This window comes from Nyctibius grandis, chromosome 5 (assembly GCF_013368605.1).
Source record: "Nyctibius grandis isolate bNycGra1 chromosome 5, bNycGra1.pri, whole genome shotgun sequence".
NCBI classification, from domain to species: domain Eukaryota; kingdom Metazoa; phylum Chordata; class Aves; order Nyctibiiformes; family Nyctibiidae; genus Nyctibius; species Nyctibius grandis.
The window spans coordinates 1,531,526-1,558,534 of NC_090662.1; the positions used below are offsets into that span (position 1 = coordinate 1,531,526).

Here is a 27,009-nt window from a genome sequence, read left to right on the forward strand (position 1 = left end):
GGGAATAAGCACAATGAAACTTTAGCTAAGTCACATAGAGAATCAGGTGTGATTCTAACCCGATTTTCCCTCTATATGTTTCCTCCATGTAGTAAGTAACAGAGTGAACCTTGCCATCAAACTCTGTTAAGTCACACTTTTATCTAAACATTCCTCTGTGACAAATTGGTGGCAGGATCTTGGGGCTGTGTTCCACGACAACTGTTGACTGCCTGGTTGCTTCCCATACCACGGTTTTTCACTGGCTCTGGGTGGTGATGCCAAAGAGCTACAAAAAAGGCAGTCAGTTATGTCATCATAGCGCAGAGAGGCCATACTGGAAACTCTGGTCTTGAGATGGCTCTTGTGATGCTGAACCTGAAATAGAGAAAAAAAAGCTCTGGACTTATCTTTTTCACAGAGGTACTGGCAATCTGGGAAAGAGAACAAATATGTTACATAATAAGAAGCTTGAAGAACTGCAATTCTATGGGAAGGAGGATATTCAAAGGAATGACCAGAAATCTGTATTTCAGAGCCTTGACAGGCTCTGGGGGATGCTGCAGGAATCCAGTATCCTACCAGTAGCAGCTCTCCAGTGTGATTGCACCTGTGTAGATTTTGGTGACTACACAAACTATAACAGAGCTTTTCATCACAGGAATCTTCCCAAAACTCAGACTCGGCTTTGGTCTAATCTGGCTCCAGACAAGCTGTGACAGCCAGAGCCCAATCAAGGCTACTTATAACAAACTCATTGCACTATCAACATTCTCCCTAGAGTAATGAAAACCAGCCCGGCTCTTTACGAGCCGTGCAAATCTGCTTTATTGCACATTAGTGAACAATCACTGTTGCAAAGACTCACATTAAAGGAAAGCAATGGATGCAATTTTTTTAATCTGAAAAAGAGTGAGAGAAGGAAAAGGCCAAGCAGCTGTGCCTGTAGTCTTCCCCTTCAGCCTGCACTGTGAACGTTTGAAAACTGCTCAGTTAATTCTGCTAAATCAGGGTGTTTTGTTTACAGCGTAGTGGGTGAATCAGTTACTTTTCTGGGGGCTTAAGATGAGAATAAAAGCTCCACATGAAAGAAAAAAGACCCATCCCCTTTTTCTCCTCTGATGATATAAGATGCCAAGCGCTGGGATTCCACCTCTTCCATCACTTGCAAGCACAGGCAGCCAAGAAGTGCCAAGAGGCAGCAGATGTTTTAACTCTGAGGCGGTTGGGACATTTTGTGGCAAGCAGACCCTGAAGAGAATTGCTGCCAGGAACGTGTCTTCTGCTGCACGACCACGTGCAGCTTCTTCATCTCCAGCACACCAGAGATCAGCCTTCCCATATAAACCCAGGAAAGTAAGATTCTTGTTTGTTGTAATGTCTCTTGTCATAAAATAAGCAAGAGTCGGTGTGTTCAGGAAGTCCTAAAGCTACACCTGTGTCTCTGAAACACCTTTTGGAGAAATCACCCTCCTGCCCACATTGGCTTAGCTGTTAGGAGCAATGTGCTGGATTGACCTGGTGTATGAGGTGTGCTAAATACACCAGCAAGGGCATGTGTCTCATCCCCTTACAAAAACATAATCTGTTTGTGGTCCCTAGAAGTCAGTAGGACTTTTTCACACTTGCAAACCTTCTGGTTGTAATGCAGCCATGCTCCCACAGAAGAAAAGTCTTCACTGGAGCTAGGGCTCTTCACCTACGGCTCTTATTTGTGCAAAGACCCTACCGTGGCACCTGAAAACATGCAAAATCTGTGACCCAAGGCTGGTGGCACTTTCAGGCCAAACCTATCTGAGGCTGTTGGCCAAAGCCCAAAAGCCACCTCCACTGCTGGTAAGAACCCAGCCATGCTACAAAGCAGCGCCAGCTAATGGGCCCTGGCGCTCCCGTTCCCCTCACGCTTTCCTGTGCATCTTTCCCTAGGCAATCCTTCCTTGTTACTCATCTGTTTTCTTGTTCTGTCCCAGAAGTCACCAACCAAAGACGAGGTGATCTGCTGAAACAGCCTGTGCACAGTCTTCTGACCTCGCTCCCACAGCCTCGCAGCACCTGAGCCAACACATCCAGCTGGTAACTTGATAACATTGTCCTCACATTATCCCTTCCACATTTTCTATTCCCAGACCTAGGATGTGGACAGAGAAACCTTTGTGGGCCTGCCCTGTCACCAGAGCTCCCTTTCCCCACCGTGCACCATTGGCCCTCCCCCATCTTTCCCTCTATGCTGGATACAGCACGTCCTAACCAGCCCCTAGCATTCCCATGGGTGTGCAAGCCAGGCTCCCCACCCTTCTGCTGGCCAAATGTACATTTGTACTCACACTTAGTCTTTTCCAAACCCTTTTCAAGTAGGATTATGGGTCTATGACACCACACAGTCTGGATCTCCATGAGGACCTGGGGAGACATGCGCTGATGTTCAGTTTTTACAAAGAGAAAGAGTTAGTTTGTTAATACTGGGAAATGTTGCCTCTCTGGAGGACCTTTCTGGTACATCCCAAATGAACATCCATGCTGTTCCCTGTCAAGAGGCTTTGGTCCTGTGTGCACTCTTCACATAACTAGGAGCACTTTGAGAGGGGTGGAAAAAAAATGAGCACGTGTGCCAGCCCCAGTCATAGCACACTCAACAGCCACTGACTCATAAATGTGCACTTTCACAAGCCCATGGGTTGCTCTGCTCATTCCAAACCCATTAGCAACATGTGGCCTCGAAAATATGCACCTGGATGGGACCCTGAGACGTCATCCATCCCTCTCCCTGAGGCAGGAGCAACTCTACCTACAGCATTCCTCAGTGGTATTTAGTCTAACCTGTTCTTAAAACCTCCAACAGGGGAGACTCGAGAGTGTCCCAAAGCTCTTCCAGTAATATCACATCCTACCATTATAAAATTTTCTTGGTGGCTCATTGAAATCTGCCTTCCTGTGATGCACCACAAGTGACCTTCCTCCTGTGGAGATTCTGGGTCACTGTGGGTTATACCGGGCCTGCTGGGTGGCACAGACCCAGGTCTCTGTGCTTGTGGCCCTGCTCCAAAACTACTGATTAGCACAAGGGAATTCCACTGCTGTTACAGTCCGCATCAGCTGCCTCCACATGTCAGCCTGCGTTGGCAAGGCACTGCCCTGTCTTCACTGAGCAGCAAGACCCAGCCAAAACACCTTCACGGCTCTGCAGCAAAAGTTATGTTCATCTCAGCAACTGGCATAAGTCATCATTTGGCCCAGATCCATGTTTCGTACCTACGGGAGGCCAATGAGAGAAATCCAGAGCATCCAAAACTCAGAGCGACTGAATCTATGGGCTGAGATGACATTCACATGAAAAGCAGAGGTGTTATTTTCCCCACAACATGCTGTGAGGGCGTGCACATGGTAGTAAAGATCACAAAAAAATGCAGGGGCGCTGTGGAAGTGACAACTGGAGTGTGACTCTGCAGAGTGGACAGTGGATCCCGAGTTGACCTGACCTGCATGCCAATCGCCTCATGTGGCTCTGCAGAAGAGCCACACCAGTCAGCATTTGTTTTCTATACCATGCTTTCCATATTGTTGCATCTTCAGATAGGTATTGTATGGCCATCACTTCCTGCCCTAAGAAGTCACCTACTATTGCTTTATTCTATTTGTAAATAGAAAAAAATTGGTGGCCGTGTTTCATTCCACCTATCAGATGAAGTTATTTCTGTATTTTCTGCCTGACTATCAGTAAATTTGCAGAGTGCTGTGAGCTGGCAGGCACGTAGGATGCATCCCCTTTTACAGGGACTGGTACTGCATGCTTCAAGGAAACTTGTAAAATCCCAGTAGCAGTTATTAGTACAGTGACAAAAATTTTATCATTTTTACTACAATGACATACCCATGAAAGAGGTTCAGATGGTAGGCTGATGCCCTGCAATGAAACAAATTTTACGCCAACAAAAATAAAATTATGATTACTCGAATACAAAAAGTCTACTGAATTTTTGATCTGCCAGATCACAGAATCAACCAGGTTGGAAGAGACCTCAGGGATCATTGAGTCCAACCGTTGCCCTGACACCACCCTGTCAAGGGTGGCTAGATCTCTAGCACAGAGTGCATAATAAACACGTAAGATCCTTAACGAAGGAATATTACTGAAAATATTTTGCTTTCCAGGCTGCTCTTCACCAGCTTCTGTTAACTCTTCTCCTAGTACCTGTTGTCATTGTATTTTTCCATGCCATTCTTTATGTGTGGGGAAAACTTCTTAAATTTGACAGCTTCAGTGTGTCAGATGTCAAGTCCCATCTTAAGACTCCCTCCTACAAAACACAGATTTATACCCATTTTTATTATTTCACTCATCTCCTTCTCCCTCTGTATTTTAAATCCTTCTCCTTTATATTTCAGGTTCCTTCCAGGCTGCTTGGGGACAGCGACAGCCTTCAAACGTGAACGCCTTCCCCCAGAACAAGGCCGCGATCCTAATTGGTGTCTCTGAGCTCTAAACGATAACACAAGACATCGTTATCTTCCATCTAGCGGGAAGGGTAATTAGCGGGGCTAAAGCTGAGTTCAGTTCATCGATACCCACTGGGCAGCAGCGGAAGCAAGAAGCTTTGTGGAATATGTTCATGTTCAGGGCAGAAAGCGGGCGGTCAGCCTGGTAATGCTGTTTTCTTACGCGCAGAAGGGACACCCGTCCCCTTGGCGCGAGACCAAGCTGCGTTTCAGAGCAGCTCCAGCACAGCAGCCACAGCTGCTTTCAGCTGGCCAGGAGCGGGCAAAGATTTACAGCTACAGATGGCCTCTCGCACACCCCGCCGGCCTCCTGACGTGTTATTTTCATCTTTTTTTTTTATTTAAACACCAGATTAGCTCAGCAATATGGTTTCCCCTACCCCAAAACCACTAGGGCGGTGTGCACTCAGGCCACAGCCCAGCAGCAGGCTGCGATGGTTTTAATCCACAATTTTAATTTGTTTTTCCACAAAAAAACGCGATCGGGACCGCACCCCGCTTGGCTGAGGGGCCAGGTCCAGCGCAGCCCCCCGCCTCCTCAGCGGCTCTCCCGCCCGCCGCCCCTTCGCACCTCCTCGCTGAGGGGGAGAACAGGCCCGACCTCCCCAAGATGGCGCCGGCACCCCCTCGCCCCCCCCCCGCACCCCCACTGCCCGCGGGGCACAAGCCCCGCGACCTCCCCAACATGGCGCCGGTGCCCACCCGCTCCCCGCCACCTCCTCCCTCGCCCCCTCCGCCGCCCCGACCTCCCGCACATGGCGCCGCCGCCCCCGCGCCCGGCGCGGCCGTCGCCCTCCTCATCATGGCGGCGGCGCCGGGCTATGACGCCATACGTCCTCCTCCTCCTCCTCCCCCCCTCTCTCGCTCTCCCCCCCGGCCTCCTCCCGCCGCCGCCGCCGCCGCCGGTCCCCGCCTCTCCCGCTCGCCATTGCGGCGGCTCAGGGCGAGCCGCGCCGCGTCCCCGCTCGGCTCCCTCCCCGGCCGCCGCCCGGCAGAGGCTCCACGGCGCAGGCCCGCCGCAGCGCAGCCGCTCTGAGGTGAGTGTCCTACCGCGCAATCTCCCAGCTCCTCCAGCCCGGCGCAGCCGCAGCAACGCGGGGGCCCCCGCCGGCCGCCCAGGCACCCCCGGCTCCGGCGCCCGCGCCTCCCCTCAGCGCCGCCGCGGGGCCGCCTAGGCCGCGCTAGGCCCCGTCGGGGGACGGGGGGAGCGCGGCGCCGTGGCGGGCCGCGGGCCGCTCCCGCCCGGCCGCCGGAGGGGGGGTGCTGGCGGCGGGGCGGCGGCCGCGGGGCCTGCGGGGCGCCGGGGGCCTTTCCCGGCCGCGGCCCGGGGAAGCCGGGGGGGACCGAGCGCCCCCCTCCGGGGGGGCAGCGGGGCGGCGGCGGCGGCGGGAGGGAGGGAAGGGGAGGGCGGGTGCGGGCCCGGGCTGGGCCCACGCGTCTGGCCGAGGCGGGTGTTGCGGGCTGCGGGAGCAGGTTGCGCCGGCCCCGCTGTGAGCCCGTCCCGCTCCGGGGAGGGAAGTTGGGTCGCGGCTGCAGCCATTTGCGGGGCTGTTCTTCTCCGGCCTTTTCCCTTTTATTTTCTTTCACCCTTTTTATCCTCCTTTTTTTTTTTTTCTCCTTTTATTTTTTTTTTTCCTTTTTATTTTTCTGACTGCAAATGGATGCCTTGTGGCAGCGTCCTGGGCTGGCGCTGCCCTTTTGTACATGACTTGGGGAGCAGGGCTGCTGCTGGGGGGCAGCGAATTTAAATGCTGTTAATCATGCAAGCAGAATTTTTTTTTTTCCCCTCTAATATGCCCAAAAAGGGGGTATAAATCGCGTCTCTTTGTTCTTGGGTTATACAACGTCTGGCTCAGGAGAGACCTGGTTCATGACTGAGGTGCTCAGGACCTTGTTAGTGTAAATAATAATTACGAGGTAGAAATACTCATCTCAAAAGTCTTCATATGTGTGAGGTTACTAAGTTTTAGCTTTCTTGCAGCTACAGATAATTTCCATAGTGTGGGGAGATGTTTTCTGCAAACCTCTTGAAGATTTGGGTCTCTGCTTAATGTTTTTTCCCCTCCACTGGAACCATCTTCGTTATTTCCAGAATTCAGGATTTTTATCTTAGGAAGGGCATTACTGTGCTGGTTTTTGTCTCTCATGCGTTAGCCTTGTTGCTGTCCAGGCACTGTTTTAGACCCTTTTCCCGTGTCCTGGACATGGTGAGAGTATTCTCAGTGTTGTGGTGGCTGCGTGGAGTTGTTATTTTTCAGTTTCGTTCGTGACATCATGGCAACTTGTGTTCATCCTTACTTTAGCAGTAGCGTTACCTTGTCTTTCGGTTCATCTGCATCACGGTTGCTCATTTTAAAACCTGTTGTATTGAACTTTTAATGCTCTGCTGTTGGGGAAATAGATGAGAGAGAAACTGTTCATCTTTTTAATTTAGATTTTCATGCCTATGGTAAAACTGGGAGCAGCAATTTTTTTTCATTGAGGGGGAAAGAGGAAGTATACGATTATGGTAACTTTGGAGAGGTCAGGATTATATTAACTTTTTAAATCTTGGTCGTTGTGGATAAGTGTTGTAGTGTTTAATTAAATAATCTCATGTGCTCATGTAATTTTCTACACGTGTTTACTATTTTACAGAGTGTCGCAGTTGGTTTTTCTTGTATTTTATTGTATCGCAGTTGTTTTTCAGAAGTCTCACGTCATTTATGTCAGGCTTTACGATGGACAAGGCATGGGCTCTACACACAGGCCATAAATACAGCAAGCCGGGGAACCCTCTGCCTCGTCCAGTACGTGTTTTATGCAGTTCTTACAACTTCACGTACCGCAATAGCAGCTGCGCTTTACCCAGTGTGTGGCCTGCTGAACGTTCACGTTACATAGGTGGAATGAAGCACGGGGCTTGTAAAGCGTCGCTCGTTGGCAGCCTGGATAGAGGCAGCGTTCACGCGTGTGTAGGCAATGTGATTTTTGGCGTGGAGCAGTGAAAGCACTGCCTTCTTGCTGAACCAAAATCTTTCTGTGGACCCCAGTAACTCGTGGCGTTTTGTTTCGTACCTGCTGTGCTGCACGGATGCTCTTTTAGAGGTAACTCAGCCTGGCTGTGCTCTGTGTAACGAGCGTGTAAGTTATCCTGACACAAGCTTATGTTGTGGATGTGGCCTGGGCCATCCCAGCTGTGCCAGAAAAACAAATAAACCATCCTGGCAAAAACCAGCTGTGCCAGCGAGAGTCCTTAGCGTGTGCCCTGTCAGTTGGAAGTTGCCCTTCTCTGTAGCTCCATCGGGAAAATATGTGGCATAAACTTGTTCACAGAGGATTAAGCTACGGTGAGCAAAGGCCACTTTGCTTCTGAGTAAGGGTGGCCACACAGGGGTTTTGCACGCTGTAATTTTGCACTTCACTTAATTGTCTCAACTTCCCTGGACAAAAGCCCCATGACTGGTCGGCTGCGCAGATGTCAGCTTGCAGACTGCAGGTATTTTGGCGTGAGGACTACTTCAGGTGTTGGAATTTCATAATTTTTCTGTCGCTCAGGAGCCTGAATCATCTTTTCTTAGACTTAAACCAGCCAGTTTCACTCCTGGCAAGCTCAAGCCTGGAAGATTTCAGCCTCGTAAGTGAAAATAAAGAACCACAAATGACTGCAGGAGCCCAGGTTGGGAGCACTGGGGCTGTCTTTGTTGTAAATCTCGCTTCTAGGCTACATCATGTCAAACTTCTGCTGCCATGTGCATGTACATGCTCTGGGAATATTTCCATTTCTGCTTCCACCTGCTCTTCATCTACCAACTGAGGGAGATTTCCATATAGCTTCTCAGTCTCTTGAAGGCTTTGGGAATTATTATTTTTTTTGCCTTGCCCTCCTATGATCTGGAAAAGTATCCTCTAGGAAGGAAGCAGAGTGCAGTGACTGCCGTGCCCCTGTATTGTTTTTACTAAGAAAATTTAATACAGACTTTCATCCATAAGAGCATTGCGTGCTGTCAGTAGAAATCAGCTTGTGTTGATGATTCTCAGTGCAAGAACTGTAAAATTTAGCTTTGGACTTTATCTTTCTTACCGCTGTTTCTGAAGTAGATCCATAGGGAAAAAATATAGGTGATGTTTTTGTATTACTGGTTACCCAATGCTTGAGTTATTTAATAAAATAATTTAAAATACACCCCTTGGCCTTTTTATATAACTTCTGCTGCATGATGGGGATCTTACTGTAACTACTACCCAGTAAAAGTAGTAGAAGGATGGAAAATGGTGCTGAGGTGGCACTTGAAGCACATTCTTGTAACTCGCGTGGCTCTCCTCTAGTGAACTTCATTAGCTCTCTGATACGTAGCCATTTGTTAAGCGTGCTTGTCTAAAATTAGGACTGGCTACAGCCAGTTGTAAATCAAAATTAAGGATAAAAGTTCCCACTTAGTTTAGTTTTCACACGAGATTCAGAGCTCTTCTGGATCTTCAGTAAGACTCGTCCTGCTGAGAGTCTCATGAACCACTGAAGACCCTCTGTATGAAGGAGTCAAGTGGCACGTAGTCTAGCACGATCTCTGGGTACTGGGGCAATGTTTGTGTTTAAAGGTAATCCGTCCTCTTACGGTTTTGAATGCAGTTGTTAGAGGGTCAGTTTAATGGTTTCTCACATTCCCACTGTTGAATGCAGATACGTGCCCCTGCCCCGATCTGTTTATCACTTGCTTTAGTGAGCGAATTTGCGTGTCAGCTATTGCGAATCTCTTCATCAGCTTGTTTTGAGTGCGAATCTAAACCAGGTAAAAATATCCTAGCAAACCCCTCTGTTTTTCAAGTATTGCAAATCATAAAATGCTGAACATTACTAGCATCTTCTCTTTTTTTTCCGCCTGAAACTTAAGCTTCCATCGGAAACTCACAGAATCCCAGAATCAATCAGGTTGGAAGAGCCCTCTGGGATCATCGAGTCCAACCATTGCCCTGACACCACCATGGCAACTAGACCATGGCACTAAGTGCCATGGCCAGGCTTTTTTTAAACACATCCAGAGATGGTGACTCAATATAAGGGCTGTACCATTAGCAGTGGAGTGTGGAGAAAGGTTTTAAGGTACAGAGTTGTGCAGGCTTTGTACAGTGGGTGGTGAGAACCTCTCACCCATCCAGGCTAACCCTGGACCATCCAGGCACCATCCTGCTTTGGAAAGAATTCACATATATTCTGTATCCACCGCAGCAATTGCAACGAGGTTCGATAGTTGTGGTGTTTTGGTGATTTTGGCCCTGTTGCCCTTGCTTTGTCCCAAAAAAAGTAGTGGGGCTGAAGCAGTTGCCAGTCAGATGGGCCCGTTGGGAAGGGTGGCTGGAGTCATTCCTCCCTGTGCAATGGCACCACTCGCTAGGAGGCATCGAAACCCATTATCCTTTTGGGAATAGTACAGTTTATAACTAGGAGCAGACCTTGTGCTCTCACCAGAAGTGTCAGTAAGAGGGGAGCTGGGAGAGGATGGCCAAGTAATCAAGGCTGCGTGCCCACTTTGTTTTGGAGATCGCCTGATGTGTTTAGGTGTATGGGAAGGACTTCTTTCTGAGGCTGGTCTGCTTTTGTTGTGGATGAGTCGCCTTCCAAACTCCATGAAGTCGTCCCTTCTATTGACAGATAGAAAATAGGGAGGTGGAGGCTATATTTGGTGGAGCACGTAGGAGAGTGATAGGCATCCTGATGTGCATTGACATTTTGATGTCAATGAAATACCATGTTGGGGTTTTTTTTCCTTCTCTAAGAAAGATGTAGCTCTACAAAGACTCGTAAGACACTTATGATGGAAGGTGTGTTCCATATGAGCGTTGGCTCTGTAGGATTGAGAAGTCCAGCATCTCCTTTTCATCCTGTTTTTCATCCTTCTTGGAGACGATACTGCTTTCAGTGGGTAACGGAGCCTGGTTTTGTGCTGAAGAATGAATCGTAGAATCGTTCTGGTTGAAGAAGACCTTTTAAGATCACCAAGTCCAACCATTAACCAAGCACTGCCCAGCCCACCACTAACCCATGTCCCTCAGCACCACATCTACACGGCTTTTAAATCCCCCCAGGGATGGGGACTCCACCACTGCCCTGGGCAGCCTGTGGCAGTGCTTGACAACCCTTTCCGTGAAGAAATTGTCCCTGATCTCCAATCTAAACCTCCCCTGGTGCAACTTGAGGCGGTTTCCTCTCGTCCTATCACTTGTTACCTGGGAGAAGCGACCAACCCCCACCTCGCTACACCCTCCTTTCAGGCAGTTGTAGACAGCGAGAAGGTCTCCCCTCAGCCTCCTTTTCTCCAGACTAAACCCCCCCCAGGTCCCTCAGCCGCTCCTCATCAGACTTGTGCTCTAGACCCCTCAGTACAGAGCATGGTGTGGTGTGTTCTGCTCTTGGTGCTGGGCTCTGAGCCTCTGCTTCCTTGCTTGCCTTATTTTTGTTGGGTGATGATTACTTTCTGCCTCTGTGAGGCTGTGTGTCAAGCAGATGTGTGAATTACTTTATCCATGTGCTCTGTGTGCTCTCTGTATTGACTGTAAGTAATAAATGGATTGCTCAGAGGCTACGGACTGATGGCAGCTTGGAGGGTAACTCAACTTTTTCAGTACTGTTACAAAATTCACCTGACTTCAAATACCTAAGCAGAAAAACATGAAAGTATATTTTTGACTTACGGAGCATGCTTCTTGCTTGTAACCAGTGTGATCAAGAAATACAGTCCAAAAAAACCCGAGTCCCTCCCACTGTTTATTACATAACCATCTAATTAAAGTAATCGAATGGGGATGACTTCGAGGCTTGGAAAACTTCCCCATAGTCTGGGTCAAAAATACTTGCAAGACCACACCCCTGGAGCCTACATGCTTTATTTACCTTACAACATCCTCTGTAGAGGAATGATGTGTAAATTAATCCTTCTCCCCATAAGTTTATTATTGGTGTCAACCATTCGAGTCTCCTGCTGCTGCTTTCTTGGGCACAAAGAAAATCTTTTAACTCCTGGTTTCCATTTTGAAAGAGAAGCGACTTCAAATAGTGCTGCTGCCTTTCTTGCCTAGAAAGAGCTGGCTAACTCGAAGCTCCTCCCATAGTTGCTTTGGTTGCAAGTTGGGTTTTTTTCAGGCTTATTATTTCTACATCATGAGTATTCACGGCACTTGGCAGGGAAATCAGTAAACTGCGTCTCTTGCTCGAGAAGGAAATGGTCTATGTTCCTGTGATAGCTGTGATGCTTAAACCCTGATAACGAGAAGCATATGTAGATGGAGGTGGTGGTGAAGAAATGTGAAAGACATCTAAAGTACAAAATGCAGCAGCAAATAAAAATTCATGGTCCTTTTTCAGTGTACAATCGTGGTTGTGCATTGCAGGCACTCTGAAAACTTGAATTCCCGTGGGATTTGCATAGCTTGCTGTGTATTCAAAGCAGGAAAAGCCCCACTTAAGGTGGGTCAGGACTGGAAAACCACAACAGCTCAGTCTTGGATGTTGTCCACTTGTGTGAGAAGTTTGAGATTGTGGTGGAGTCGTACTCCTGTAAGCCATACGGCCCCACTCCCCTTCCCAAACTAAGACAGAAGGAAATAACTGTGCTTAGTAAGAAGAGTATTAGCGGCTGTACTCGTGTGTGTGTGATGGTTATAACCCTGCTTCGTCTTTAACACATGGCTTGGGGCTTGAGTGTTTAGTTTTGCCTGTGAGGAAGGCAGCTGAGTATGAAGCAGGATGCTTGGAGAGCACGGTGGCCTGGACAACAGGCTCTTTGTCAATACTAGAGAGAATGTTTGAACCAGCATTTAAATCCAGGGTGCAGGTACTTAAGACTTAAATAACTCACAGACAAATCTCTTTGATCTGGTTGGGCTGTAGATGCACTTTTTTTTTTCCCAGAAAACACAAATCTTAATCCTGCACAATACGCAGCTGCAGATGTAACAAGCGCTGGGTTTTCTCGCGTGCTTGGTGCTTTTTTTACAGAGGTGACACTTCTCCTCTTCAGGGTCTTTGCTCATTAGTTTCCAGGAGTTTTTCCTCCTCATCTGCGGTCTTTTGCAGGGCAGGTGAGCAGAGGTGTTCTTGAACCACAGGAAAGCGTTGGGAGGGAACCTGTCCTTTCCTTATTCCCAGTTCCAGGTGCTAAGGGGAGGAGGTATCCCAGTTTTTACTGGCACAAAACTGAGCCTCGCTGTCCTCTGTCACCTCAGATGCCCTAAAGGGCACCGCAGGGTAACCCAAAATGCCTGTTTTTGTGAGCCTGGAGGAGAATCCCCAAATTCTTCCCCCTGTGAATGCAGATATGGTAGTTGACATCAAAGGCTGTCTGCAGACTTGTGACTGCACAACCTCGCCTCTTAAACAGCTGTAGGAAAAAACTTGGGTAGAATAAGATCTTGAAAACAAATGCTGTCGTAGTCTGTGTTTTCCCTACAGGATTTAGTTGTTGTTTTGTTTTGGTTTTTTTTTAAGACAGAACAGCCTGGATTCCTGATCTTTTTGTTTGCTCACGACATAGAGGGCTTCAGTATGTATTGCAGGATCGGAGAGTGAATGAATTGAAAGGGTAAAAGCATAAAACTGCATGAGGAGAGAGAGGTGTGATGGTGGGTTTTTCATCTGATGTTTCATCATCACTGCTTCGTTGCCTCGGACCTTCTACGCACACAAGTTGAATACCTGTGCCCTTCCTCATCCAGCTAAGGTGGCACCACCCCTCCTAAAACCAGCTCCAGTCATACTGGTGGAACTCATTTTGGGTTTAGGATCAACCATACCGTATTAAGTATCTCCCTGAAGACTGCATCATTAACAGAACCATCAACTAGGGGTGGGCCAGGCTTGCCATTTTAGGGTGGAAGTTAGATAATTAAATGTGGTTAGGGCTGTGTTGTCTGCCTTTACCATATGCTAATCCAGTTGAATTAAAGCGTTGTGAGGACCAAGTCCTTGAGGTGATCCATCTGACCAAGGTTGAAGATGGGATATCACAGAATCACAGAATCAACCAGGTTGGAAGAGCCCTCTGGGATCATCGAGTGCAACCATTGCCCTGACACCACCATGGCAACTAGACCAGGGCACTAAGTGCCATGTCCAGGCTTTTCTTAAACCCCTCCAGAGATGGTGACTCCACCACCTTCCTGGGCAGCCCCTTCCACTGGCTAATGACCCTTGCTGAGAAGAAATGCTTCCTAATGTCCAACCTGAACCTCCCCTGGCGAGAGGGGGGAGCATCATCCATGCTGGACGTTACGCTTAACATGGTACTTGGCACCTCTCGAGTCTTGGTTTAGATGAGGCCGTGGTGTGTCACATCGCCACCTTCTCGCTCGAATCCCTCGGTAAAACACGCTTCCATTATGTTTTTCTGTGGTAGTCCAGCATAACCACTAATCCTCTCTCGATAAAAGAGGATTAAAACTGGGAACATTTGCACCTTAATGCAGCCAGCTAGGGCTGCGCTCTGTCTTTTGGGCAGTAATCCTGTTGGGGCGAGGGCTGTGCCGTTGTGCAGTGCCAGGAATGCTGTCGGCGATCAGCAAGTAGCAGCTCAGCAGTTGCGCTTATTGGGTTAGTAATTCTTAAAAGACCACTTTGCGTGTTCGTTAAAAAACCTGTATCGACTAGAGATGACTAAGTCAGGTCACGCTGTTAAAATGACTTCTGGGCTGTGCCCAGAAAGTAAAATAATTTGAAATTGGGATTTCTGTGTGATTCTTTAAATAGAATGAAAGACTCTATAAATTGGCAGAGTGTTATCTTTGAGAATGCCATTTATCATATGTTATGTTGGAAAGAAACCTGGGGGTGCTGATCGACAGCCGGCTAAACATGAGCCAGCAGTGTGCCCAGGTGGCCAAGAAGGCCAATGGCATCCTGGCCTCTATTAGGAATAGTGTAGCCAGCCGGTCTGGGGAAGGGATCGTCCCTCTGTACTCGGCACTGGTGAGGCCGCACCTTGAATCCTGTGTCCAGTTGTGGGCCCCACATTTCAAGAAAGATGTTGAGGTGTTGGAGCGAGTGCAGAGGAGGGCGACCAAGCTGGTGAAGGGTCTGGAGGGTCTGACCTGCGAGGAACGGCTGAGGGAGCTGGGGGTGTTTAGCCTGGAGAAGAGGAGGCTCAGAGGTGACCTTAGTGCAGTCTACAACTACCTGAAGGGAGGTTGTAACGGGGTGGGAGTCGGCCTCTTCTCCCAGGCAACCAGCGCTAGGACAAGAGGACACAGCCTCAAGCTTGGCCAGGGGAGGTTCAGGTTGGACAAGAGGAAGCATTTCTTCTCAGCAAGGGTCATTAGGCATTGGAAGGGGCTGCCCAGGGAGGTGGTGGAGTCACCATCTCTGGAGGGGTTTAAGAAAAGACTGGACGTGGCACTTAGTGCCCTGGTCTAGTTGCCATGGTGGTGTCAGGGCAATGGTTGGACTCGATGATCCCAGAGGGCTCTTCCAACCTGATTGATTCTGTGATTCTGTATGTTTCCTACACTCGTGTCAGACTACACATCCTGCAAAAAATTTTAGGGAAGAAGGTTCTGCCCTGGGTGTTACTGGTGGATACCGGTCAGGTAGAGTCATCTCTGCGTATCGCACCCCAGATGCTTAATGTGAAACCTGCCGAGCCTGGGGAGAGGCATGGGAATGCGAAATGAGAATTCCACCCCGTGGTTTATGATTTTACGGTGTAGTTTGACTTCCAGTTCTGGATTATGCCGGTTGGCATGGGCCGGGTGTGCCCTTCCCGTGGGTTCTGAACGCTGAATGTGCGCTAATGTTTTTTCTTGGTGACTTCATGGGGAGGATTGAGTCCACTGTAGTACTTATTATTTTTTTTTAACTTATGGGAGTTGCTTAAAATTTGAAAAAAAAACCCCAAACCAGCAGAGTCTAAAAAAGTGGAGTCCTTCTGCATGTGTGTGCTGTGCTTTCCCTGTGAACTACCATTGCTCTGGTTGAGGCAAGCAACTGAAGAGAAACTGCTTTGGCAGCCAGTCCAGCCAAAATTCAAAATTTAAAAGTGATTTTTTTTTTTTTTTTTTTTCCTGGAGAGCTTCATGTTCTCTCCGATGTGCTGCTTCTGCTTTCTGCTGGGCCGGGCAGGAGGGAGACCAGGCGCCTGCTCCAGCTCGCCTCATGCAGCTGGGTGGAGAGCTGCGGCGAAGTCCTCCTCACGCTCACCATCGCCTTCGTGCCGAAGCCCGAGAAGAGTCTTCAAGCAGAAACCACCTCATCCTTGTGTTCAGCCCGTAGCTTCCTGCTGGCGTTTGCTGCTGAATACAGGAAGTTAAGTTGCAAAAAGGACCCCTTGCAAATGGCATCGTACATCATGAAATGAATGTCCTGTCACATCGCCAAGTGGTGGCTTCCAGCAGAAACTTCAGCAGCAAATAGGAGTTTGTATGCCTAATAAATTTGTGTAAAATCCTATTTGTTTCTTTTCCAGACTTTCTGTTCGTGAAGTTTTTCCTGCAGTGTGATGTGCTTGCATTTTATGTGAGATGCTGATAAAAAGAGGACATTAATAGAAGGGTTTTTTGTTTTTGTTTTTTTTTTTCTACAATCAATTTTATTTTAGGTCTTTTCATGCTGAAACTGGTAGCACAGGGAATTTTTTTCCATCCTAATTAAAAGGATATATTTCCATCCTAATAAAAGGATATATTCTACTAATACTATGCCACAGGAGGACGCTGTGGAATGAGACCTGGTTTCTGTAGTTCCTCTCAGTGCTTGAGTTACAGCGTCTCTGCCGACATGCAGCGACTGTCCATGTGCCACTGTGAGCTGGCACGAAATAAGATGTTTGCTTCAATCTTGATAGGAGAGGTGTAAACTAGCGTGTCTTATCTTGCCTTTGTGCAGGGTATCAGCTGTTGCTGCTGACATGAGGCAATGTCTCAAGTCCTGGGAAGTCAGTCCCAGCTAAAACCTTGCACAGCTTCCAGAGTGACAGATGCTTCACCAGAAAAAAAGCTGTTTTTGTTGGATTGAGGTGTAGGCCAGCAAATTCTCTGCATGAGCAAGAGAAGACTTTTTCCACAGCCGTGGAAAAATAGGATTTGAGGGTTTAAATGAGTTGTGGTAATAATCAAGATATTAATCCATCTTGGCCCTGAGGAATGGCATTGTTTCCATATCAAACCCGCAGTGGTAATACCCTCTAAGCACAATTTTATACAAGAATGGTACCAAATCTATCCTTGAATGTGAATTAACAAATGATATTTAACCAGTGAGAGACACCAATGCAACATGACAGGTGGACGTCATGGAAAGAGCTAAATCTCTGCTATCAAGAGTCTGAAGCTGCCTGCTAGAGAGGACATGAACATCTTCTTTCTTTTGCACCCACGGAGGAAAGACCAGGAGAAGGTCTGAGTCTTGCTTGTTGGTATGTAGCACAGCTGGGTGACGGGGGCTTTCTTGTGTGCTTTCGGTTGCAAGCTGCGCACACAGAAGCCACTGCAGTTGTAATCAGCTGGCATAGACCTCCTGCCATCTCAGATTTCACCTGGAAGTGGTTTCTTCACCAGCATCGTCAGGAAACGCTGCAAGGGAGCTCTGCGCCCGTGAGTCAGGCCTGGCTGGGAGGTGGACGTCTTTGCATGGGATGTGGCTTCCAGGTACCAGCATCTCTCCTCTGTTCGAGGTTGTCCTCTATCCTCGCATCAACTGGAGGTTGGCAACTCATCTAATTCAGACCATCTGAGAAGCTATCAAACCCAGACCATTTGTGGCTGTTGTAATTGGAGGGTAGACACAAGTCTCGCAAGACTAATGAGGAGGTTTGATGAACACCAGTGATTTCAGTCATGAGTCCTTATGAAAATCATGGGGTAGGATCTCTTGGTTTGTGTTGCTGTTGTTTGCAAATGTGACAGAACACCACCCTGAGATCCTGTGCGAATTTGTCGTGGAGGAGTGTTTGATAAAAGCGCGACTTAACAGAGTTTGGTGGCAAGGTTCTCTCTATTACTTACTACATGGAGGAAACATACAGAGGGAAAATCGGGTTAGAATCACACCTGATTCTCTATGTGACTTAGCTAAGATTTCAAAGTTTCATCGTGCTTATTCCCACTTCACTTACCTTCCATCTGGGCACCAGGTGTTAGTTCACTCTGAAGTTCGAACCCGAGGTTTCCTGAAGCAGACTCTCAGGCATCGGATTTTATAAAAGAAATAATTTAATAGAGTGGTACAGCAGCATGGTCAGCTTGTGTCTCTGGAGAAGGGCTGAAAAAAAGGGGGGTGGGTGGATGAGGGTGAGGGGGACAAAGAAATCCCTGGGCAATTATACCCTGACAGACTATTCACCCGCCCCTCACACAACAGTTTGGTCCATGAGTAATATTTGGGGCTGGGGTTTTCTTGTTCCTCACTGGATTCCTTCAGTGTCTTCAGACAGGCCGTTATCTTGTCTAGTTGCAGCTGCTGTGGATGGTTTGTAGCCTCGGAGCCTCCGTGTCTTCTGATTTACGCTGGCTCGGGAGGCCCTGTTGTGACTAAGTAGGTACACGTTCAGTAAACCTCGGTGGAAATGTGCAGCTTGTGGCCTGAGGCTTCAGCAAATCCAGCTACTCGTGATCAGTAAGTAAGGCTGAGCAAACAGCGTGCTAAATCACACAGCATTATAACTCTGAAGTGATTCATTCTATTGAAAACTTACTTATTTAAGCTAAATAGCTAATATCTTTTAACGTTGAGCAGTGTCCCTACTAAAGGGGAGCGTTGCCTGGCGTTCAGTCCCGTTACCGTCCAAGGAGAATTCACATTGGGCTCATCCAGTGATCTGTCATTGGTAAAAGATCTCGTTGCTTCGAGGAGCAGCCTTGAGAGGCGTCCCAGCTCAAGGGGAGATCATGGCCATGCAGCCACCCTGCCTGCCAGGGCCAGCTCAACGATGGCTCACTGAGGCTGTTGTATTTATGGGGTAAAGTGGTTGGCTCGTAGTCAAATTGCATGCAGGGGGAGAGGTACACACGAGGCTCCTTGTACCCACAACTCATCGGTGTTCACTGTGTTGCTTTGCTGCTTTGTGTGTCTCCTGGAGGAGTTCTTGTCCCAGCTCCGGCTCAGGCCTTTACCTCCTTTGGAGCCTGAACCAAACTGCTGCTGGTTTGGTTAAGGGAGGGGGACAAATGCATCTGTCACACCGAATGAGGTTGGTTCTTCATGGTTAGTACAACCATTGAAATCTGCTGATTAGAAACCAACTGTATCAGGATGTATGTACTTGCTTTAAAAAATGTGTAGAGGGCTTTGTGCCAGACTAGCAAAAAGCAGTTCCAGATGATTTCAAAGGTATAATTACACTCAAACAGGATTTGATTTTGTTACTAAATGGCAAATGATTAATTTCTCGCTGTATCAGTTTTCACTTACGAATTATTCCGGGCCGTCTTTGCAGGGAATTTGGAATTTATCTAGACATACAGCCGGACGTTTGAAACAGCTTTTAAAATAAAACATTCTTGTGTACTAAGTGCATAGGAAGTGCTTTTTAATCTGATTGAATCCATGAGGTATGAAACCTAGTTAACTGAACAAAATCCTTCAGGTCACGTTGGCCCGGATCATCAAAGGTATTTTAGATTCCTCCCTCTCGCGAGATGACAGCGGGGCCGATGGTGGCTGTGGAGAGCAGGCGGAGGAGCTGTTGCAGCTGCAAACAGTTGGTAGTTCTTAAAATAAATCGGGGTGGTGTGGTCTACCTTACCCACTACAGCGTAAACAGCGGGCTCTTAGCAGTGAGGAAGGCAGCTCAGCGGGGCACATGCTTTGCATGTGTGAAGCCCTGCGTGCCACCGCCAGCACCTTTGTGACCTGCTCCTGCCACACTGCGATGGCCAGGGGATGGGGACAAGCACGAGAGTCACGCTGAGCATCATCGCTACCTCCTCGCAGCATCGTTGAGGAAGCAGTGTTTAGCACCGTGGCTCCCCTCCAAGCTAGGGGAAGGGGAAAAGCAAACTGAGCAGAAATGGCTGTAACGTGATTTAGAGGCTCATTTCCTAGCAGAGGTGCTGCTCTACGCGGCTGAACACCACTGGAGAGCTGCAAGAAGGGACTTAGCGGGCGGTGAGTGATGGCTGCAGCAGCCACCCCGCAGCCCACGGAGCTGCTGCACGAGAATTAACACACCCGGATCACAGGAGCCCCGTTGATGAACTCTCCGCGATCGCCTCCGAGAACAGAAGCGCCAGTGTGATGTCGGTTGTTTAATGCAAAGCAAACGACTTATTTACAGTGGAGGCTTGAACCCATTAAGGGCATATTAAACTCCAGATGCTTGTCAGCTTTACAAAAAGAGTAGAAGAAAGGGAGGAGGTGTTGCACATGTTCTTGAAAAAACTCCTCTTGCCAAGCATGGAGCAGCGTTTCATTGAAGGTAAAACCATGAGGAGGGTGACCAGCTTAAATGATAAGACAGAATTTTTTTTTCCTCTTTTTTTTTTTAATTTCTTTTTACACTGGTCTCGAGACTGCTGTGTAGGGCCAGACAAAGTACTACATGCCGAGATCCTGAGTAGGGTTGTCGATAAGGAATTGGTACTGACTGTGGTGCGGGGATCAAACCGAAAATGGGTTGTGAAAGAAAAACCAGGAGTGTTTTCGTTCCTTTGAAACAAATTAGGAAGTGAGGCAGACGGTTTATTCTTGAGAATGGATATGTAGAGTTGGTCCTCTCAAATAAGTCCTCTAAATTAATTAATTTAAAAAAAAACAAAGCAAATTTTAAAAAATTCAATTAAAAACCCCAGGAACATCCGATGTCCCCTGAGCCAAGTGAGCAACAATAATGTTGACTTGTCTCTTCCTTTTGCCCTTCTGCTTACTTTTCAGTGTGCTGAATACAAGGTGTGGCTTTGGGGAAAACAGAATCCCAGAATCAATGAGGTTGGAAGAGCCCTCTGGGATCATTGAGTCCAACTATTGCCCTGACACCACCATGGCAACTAGACCATGGCACTAAGTGCCATGTCCAGTCTTTTCTTAAACCCCTCCACAGATGGTGACTCCACCACCTCCCTGGGCAGCCCCTTCCAATGGCTAATGACCCTTGCTGAGAAGAAATGCTTCCTAATGTCCAACCTGACCCTCCCCTGGTGAAGCTTGAGGCTGTGTCCTCTTGTCCTAGCGCTGGTTGCCTGGGAGAAGAGGCCGACTCCCACTGCGCTACAACCTCCCTTCAGGTAGTTGTAGACTGCACTAAGGTCACCTCTGAGCCTCCTCTTCTCCAGGCTAAACACCCCCAGCTCCCTCAGCCGTTCCTCATAGGTCAGACCCTCCAGACCCTTCCCCAGCTTGGTCGCCCTCCTCTGGACTCGCTCCAACACCTCAACATCCGTTATAAACCCTCCTCTACAAGAAAGTGTTTGCAGGCTGTGAGGCTCCATCAGTGCCTTGCTCTCCGTGTTTCGGTGGGTCCATCGCTAGCTAACAGGCTGGTTTGTACCTTATTAAACAACCCGTCTGTGCTGTAGAGAGCTGGGCCTCTGTGGACACCAGCCTAGACCTCTGCACGCACCTTTGTAGGGTTAGGTATTGAATACCCTGATATTTGGGTGAAAGGAGGATGAGGAGAAGCTTGATGCTGGCTGGTTTTTTTCAGAGACATGAGCTGATGCAAGCTTATTGCCCCTTTTTTCTGGTTTCTAGCATTGGGTTTGTTCCTATATCATCTAAATTTAAGATCTTTTCAGCAATTCAAGGGCAGTTCTTTAGAGGACACTCGGTGGGTCATGTAATGCAGCCTTTCTCCTGAGAGAAATGCAGCTGGCTGGGATGGGATTTCATTCTTCCCAGAACTTTTAGTTCGGAAAGGTTGTGCTACAGCACACGGAGTAGGCTGTGTGAGACTTGGCCTCTCTATTTGCTATCGGTGATCTGCTAATTCTTGCATTTTAGTTATGAAATGTCATACTCATTTTGATGGGGATGCTGTTACAGAATACAGGTGAACTTTTCCCTTATGATGTTCTACCCATAGTGACTGACTCTTGATATGAAAATCTGAAGCCTGAATTCTGACAACCAGAATTATTTGCAAAGAAAATACAAAACTCTATTTGATGAAGAAGCAAGTTTTGTTAAGAAAGCCAACCCACCCTTTTTCACAGTGACTTCTTGGGCTGTATGGTGTTGGCTTACAGAGGAGAGGTTTGCTCATCGAGTGAGCTCTGAAGTGCCCAAGCAGAAGGAAGGTCTGGCTGCAAAACTTGAACGTGAGAACTTTATTTTTGGTGGTTTGGGTGTTGATGAGGCTGTTAACTGTTCCCTCCCCATTTTGGAATGGTAGAATGATAGAATCAGAGGATGGTTTGGGTTGGAAGGGACCTTTGAACATCATCTAGTCCAACCCCCCTGCCATGGGCAGGGACACCTTCCACTAGACCAGGTTGCTCCAAGCCCCATCCAACCTGGCCTTGAACACTGCCAGGGAGGGGGCAGCCACAGCTTCTCTGGGCAACCTGGGCCAGGGTCTCACCACCCTCACAGCAAAGAATTTCTTCCTAATCTCCCCTCTTTTCCTTTAAAACCTGTGCCCCTGCGTTCCCCAAGCTCCCTTTCGTGCAGCAGCTACTTTCTTAGGAGGGGTCTGAGCACACGTGGCAGGAGTGAGCTGTGCGTGTGCGGTAGAGCGCAGAGCAGGTCTCCATCATAATATGTTGTGTTTTAGCCCTTCTCCATTAGTCTTCATTCAGATAATCCGTATTTTGCATCCTTTTAAGAATTATTTAAACTGCCAAAGCAGTTAGACGCAACAGTTCTTTTATTTATTGTTAATGTGAACAGGGTTTCAGATGAATTAGCCGTTGTGTTGGATGAGTTAGTAAAAATGGCCGCATGATCACAAATGCCAGCAGAAAAGTGAGATGTTCCTCTCTAAGTCAAGACTGACTCAGAGGACAGTGTCTTGTGCTTTACAAAGTAAAACCGCTTCAGTGGTCTAAAGGATAAAAATAAGTCCAGGCCCTGTCTGTGTAAGAGAGTTTTTCCAGTCGTGCTGGTGTACCTCATCATTTTTTCTGGTGTGGACATTTTATTTTTGGCTCGGCTTAAAGCACCTATGAAGCAACATTAAACTTGATGGTGGTGATAGAGGACAATTTCTACAGTCGGATAATCCACGTGGTTTTGTATCGGTCAAGTTATATCTCTCTACATTCGCACCACAGAAGACACTGAGCAGACGAGACCTTCATTTTAATCCATTTAAAATCCATTTTAATATAGAATTTATAGGTTTTATGTTCAATTTCTGTTGTTTTCTGCTGGTTTCGATGGTACGGCTTCTGCTATTTTGGATTTCTTTACTCTTCCTGTCTCTGGTATTCTTCCAGCGATGGTGTCAACAGCCATTGATCATAGTTGTCAGTACATCAAAGGAACCTCTGACACAGGCATGAAGCAACTGCGCTGTGTGATGAGAGAGACTTTATCCTCATATTTTTTTAAGCGCTTTAAATGACTTTAAAAATACTTCTGGCTGTCATCCAAGGCTTCTGGACTAAGCTGCAACCACCAGGAAATGTCTTTGCAGGCTTCATCGTATCATTAGGGTTTCCTTACACCTGAAACTGTTCTGGTTCCTGAAGTAAAACAGGAATAAACTTTCCTTTTCTGGAATGATGAATGCTCATCTCTAAAATTAATCAAGAACAACTTTCCTGTCATCCCCTGTGCCTGAATCCCAGTTCAAATCCCAAGTGTGGACCCTTCGGACACATAGCAGAGACGTTTTGCTGCTGGGGCAACAACAATAGCAACAGGTTGGTAATCACCAGCAAAAACTGCCAGTCAAGGTGTTTACCCCCAAAGCCTGACTTATATCAGGAATCCTTTGGAAATAATTTGAATATATGAATAACTACCCAGGGTTTCAACACTCAGAGCTTCATGCCTTTCAGTGTTTGATTCTGGAGACGTGTGGAAATTTCCTGGGAGGAAAATGTGCAGATATGAAAATAGCGCAGAAGTTGGGAAAGTAAAAAACCTGCGTTGAATGAAGCCAGCTATCAGGTTAAACTGGAATTAATCCAAGTTACAACTTGGAAATGAATTACTAGAGCTGTGTTGTTGTTGTTCTGTGCACAGTTGGGCAGGCTGCGCCGTCTACTGAAGAGCTGTAGTAGTTTATTGCATTTTTTTCCCACCTTATAACTACTTTTATACAGGCAAGAAAGCTTAAAAGTGAGGAAATCTAATAGTGCCACCAAGGAAGCAAGTGTCCTTTATACATTGCAGCATGTACCTTGGACTCCTCTGGAAGGAGGAGTCACCATCTCTGGATGTGTTTAAGAAAAGACTGGACATGGCACTTAGTGCAATGATCTAGTTGACAGGGTGGTGTCAGGGCAACGGTTGGACTCGATGATCCCTGAGGTCTCTTCCAACCTGATTGATTCTGTGATTCTGTGGAAGGGAGGCGGTGGAGAGAGGAAAGAGTGTATAATACATTGGTGGTTATTAGACCTTGTTTGAATCATAGAATCACAGACTGGTTTGGGTTGGAAGGGACCTTAAAGACCATCCAGCTCCAACCCCCCTGGCACGGGCAGGGACACCTTCCACCAGACCAGGTTGCTCCCAGCCCCATCCAACCTGGCCTTGAACACTGCCAGGGAGGGGGCAGCCACAGCTGCTCTGGGCAGCCTGGGCCAGGGTCTCACCACCCTCACACCAAAGAATTTCTTCCTAAGATCTCATCTCAATCTCCCCTCTTCAGTTTAAAACCGTTCCCCCTCGTCCTGTCACTCCTCACCCTTGTAAAATGTCCCTCTCCCGCTTTCCTGTAGCCCCTTCAGGCACTGGAAGGTGCTAGAAGGTCTCCCCGGAGCCTTCTCTTCTCCAGGCTGAACAGCCCCAGCTCTCTCAGCCTGTCTCCAGAGCAGAGGGGCTCCAGCCCTCGGAGCATCTCCGTGGCCTCCTCTGGACTCGCTCCAACAGCTCCGTGTCCTTCTTCTGTTGGGGCCCCAGAGCTGGACGCAGCACTGCAGGGGGGGTCTCCCGAGAGCGGAGCAGAGGGGCAGAATCCCCTCCCTGACCTGCTGGCCACGCTGCTGGGGATGCAGCCCAGGACACGGTGGCTTTCTGGGCTGCCAGCGCACATTGCTGGCTCATGGTGAGCTTCTCGTCAACCATCACAATCAAGTGGACTTCATCTTTAAATACTCGTGATGACCCTGCTATTGATTATCCCAGTCGTTGCTTATGACTGTTTCCAAAAATGCCAAAACTCAACCAGGCACCGGGCACTGAAGCAGGACACGTGCCCCTAAAAACCAGATCAGATGCACGTGTGTTTAAATTTGTGTAGTTGCCCATGAGGATTATTGGTGTTGCTTACCCAGCTGTCCACTTGCTGACTCAGAATTGCATAGTTTCAGTCTGCTACCAATTTTATTTATAAAAAAACATCATTTTTAGTGGCATTCACTATAGAATGATGCAGGTTTCCTTCCGAAGGAAACAGTATTGGAAGCATCCCTTGTCTTGCAGTCTTGTCTCCTGAGGAGCTAAAAGGTTAATACACTTTGTCAATTATATTCTGATCATATTTTTCTCTGGATAAATAATTTTTTTAATTTTAATGGAAAGTACTTAAAGTGGTATTGCTCCATTGAGAAAAGCAGCAATATATGCTTTCAGAAGCAGCACGGCGGCTTGGGAAAGCTTGGCCTGCTGAGCTATTTCATTAAGGGTTTGCTTGAAATCTTTATTTTTTTCTTCTCCCTTTTTTCTATGGTGATGGCAAAATAAGTTGCTTGGAGATTACAGCTGATTTTATTTTATTATTATTATTATTATTATTATTTATTTTTTTTATTTTTAAACTAGAAATTTTCAATTTACTTCAACATACTTCAGCATCTTAGTCCCTTCCTTACTGGCGGTATTTGTGTTGCAGCTATTTTTGGATGGTTCTAATATTACAATCTGACTTGTAAACAGCGTTGGACAACAGCAACATCCAACTCTAGCAGCCTTTTAGGCTATTTAGGAACATTTAGGGGATCTCTTAGTGTTTCATGGACAAGAAACTCTTCACTACCTGAAGGGAGGTTGTAGCGGAGAGGGAGTCGGCCTCTTCTCCCAGGCAACTAGTGACAGGACAAGAGGACACAGCCTCAAGCTTGGCCAGGGGAGGGTCAGGTTGGACATGAGGAAGCATTTCTTCTCAGCAAGGGTCATTAGCCATTGGAAGGGGCTGCCCAGGGAGGTGGTGGAGTCACCATCTCTGGAGGGGTGAGAGCCTCCTCTTCTCCAGGCTAAACACCCCCAGCTCCTTCAGCCGTTCCTCGCAGGTCAGACCCTTCACCAGCTTGGTCGCCCTCCTCTGGACTCGCTCCAACACCTCAACATCTCTCTTGCAGTGCGGGGCCCAGAACTGGACACAGGATTCAAGGTGCGGCCTCACCAGTGCCGTGTACAGAGGGACGATCCCTTCCCCAGACCGGCTGGCTACACTATTCCTCTTTTGTACTCTCTCCTGAATTCAGAGCAAGACTCTGGTCCTCTCCTTTAACCTCCTTCTGCCTCCCACCTAATGTTCTATTCCTGTTTGCCCACGTATTCACAGCTTCAGCTGAGGTGTCCTCCATTCTGTTTCTTCCACGGAGCATCCCACCGTTGTAATAGTCTCTCTTGCCATGTCTCGATTAGTTGCTCCTCTGTGTGTGTGACTATTGATTAGTTTGGTCAAAATAACCCTCTTGACAAAGTGCCTTCTCCTGGTCTGGGTCCCAGTGTCTCATCGATCCTGCCATGGTGTTCCATGGTTTGGTCACCAGGATGTGTTTTCTGTGGTCAGCAGAAGCCTGGTGATTATTTTGTCAGGCTGCGGTTTTTGTCGTGTTGATCATTTGCAAAGTGTCGTGTATTTATGGCACGATGTGGATAACAGAAGCTATTGAAAGCTTTTGAAGGACAAAGTGTGCAATGGCATGGCTTGTCCGAGTTCATAGACCAGTTACCCCGTCACGTATCTGCGACCACTCTGCGGTCTGTGTCTGTGCTCCTGGCTCTCTCCTGACAAGCTGAACAGGTTTCCATGAACAGGGTGTCAATCAAAAGCTTTAAATTCAGTGGCTATACTTCTGGGGTCAGAATTTGCTGGGTATATTTTATTGTTCCCTACAGCTGATCATCTCTTTCCTTCTGCTGTTTGCCCCGAGGGTTTTGAGGAACCTGTTTTCAAGGGTTGGTGTGCTAATTCTTCTGGTAGTTTGCAAATATCTTAAGGATGTGCTGTTCCTTTTCCACAAATGTGTGGTAGACACACACTGAAGATATCTGCATACCTCTTGTCTGGTTCCTTCTGCGCAGATTTATGGTCATGGCGCGTGGTCCAGTGCCCTGCTGACTACGTAAGCTGCTACTTTGCTCAGTGGTTTACCACTAGATGCATTAAATAAATATGCTTTCTGTAATATTTGTGCTTGAGTTGTAATGATTTTGTTGGCTTCCGGACTCTCAACAAGTAATGCAACAAAAGTGGTCTCCAGAATGCAACTTGCTGCCAGTAAACTTCTGTGCTGGCATCC

The 27,009-nt window shown here is 47.7% G+C and overlaps 1 protein-coding gene and 1 long non-coding RNA gene across 4 annotated transcripts in view; one reads left to right on the forward strand and one right to left on the reverse strand.

Moving 5' to 3' along the window:
* Positions 1 to 122: 122 nt before the first annotated feature.
* LOC137663819 (uncharacterized) lies at positions 123 to 5,612 on the reverse strand. Its single transcript, XR_011048226.1, has 4 exons — positions 5,524 to 5,612; positions 4,169 to 4,274; positions 2,304 to 2,379; positions 123 to 357 (listed from the first exon to the last, which is right to left on the reverse strand). It is a non-coding gene; the product is annotated as an uncharacterized lncRNA (long non-coding RNA).
* NRF1 (nuclear respiratory factor 1) overlaps positions 5,358 to 27,009 on the forward strand; it is a 90,358-nt gene continuing 68,706 nt past the window's right edge. For 2 of the 3 annotated variants that reach the window (XM_068401405.1, XM_068401406.1), the window contains exon 1: positions 5,419 to 5,510. The gene's annotated coding sequence lies outside the window, so the exon portion shown is untranslated. Of the gene's footprint in view, positions 5,511 to 27,009 lie in introns of all 3 variants that reach the window. The other variant, XM_068401404.1, reaches the window with a different exon arrangement.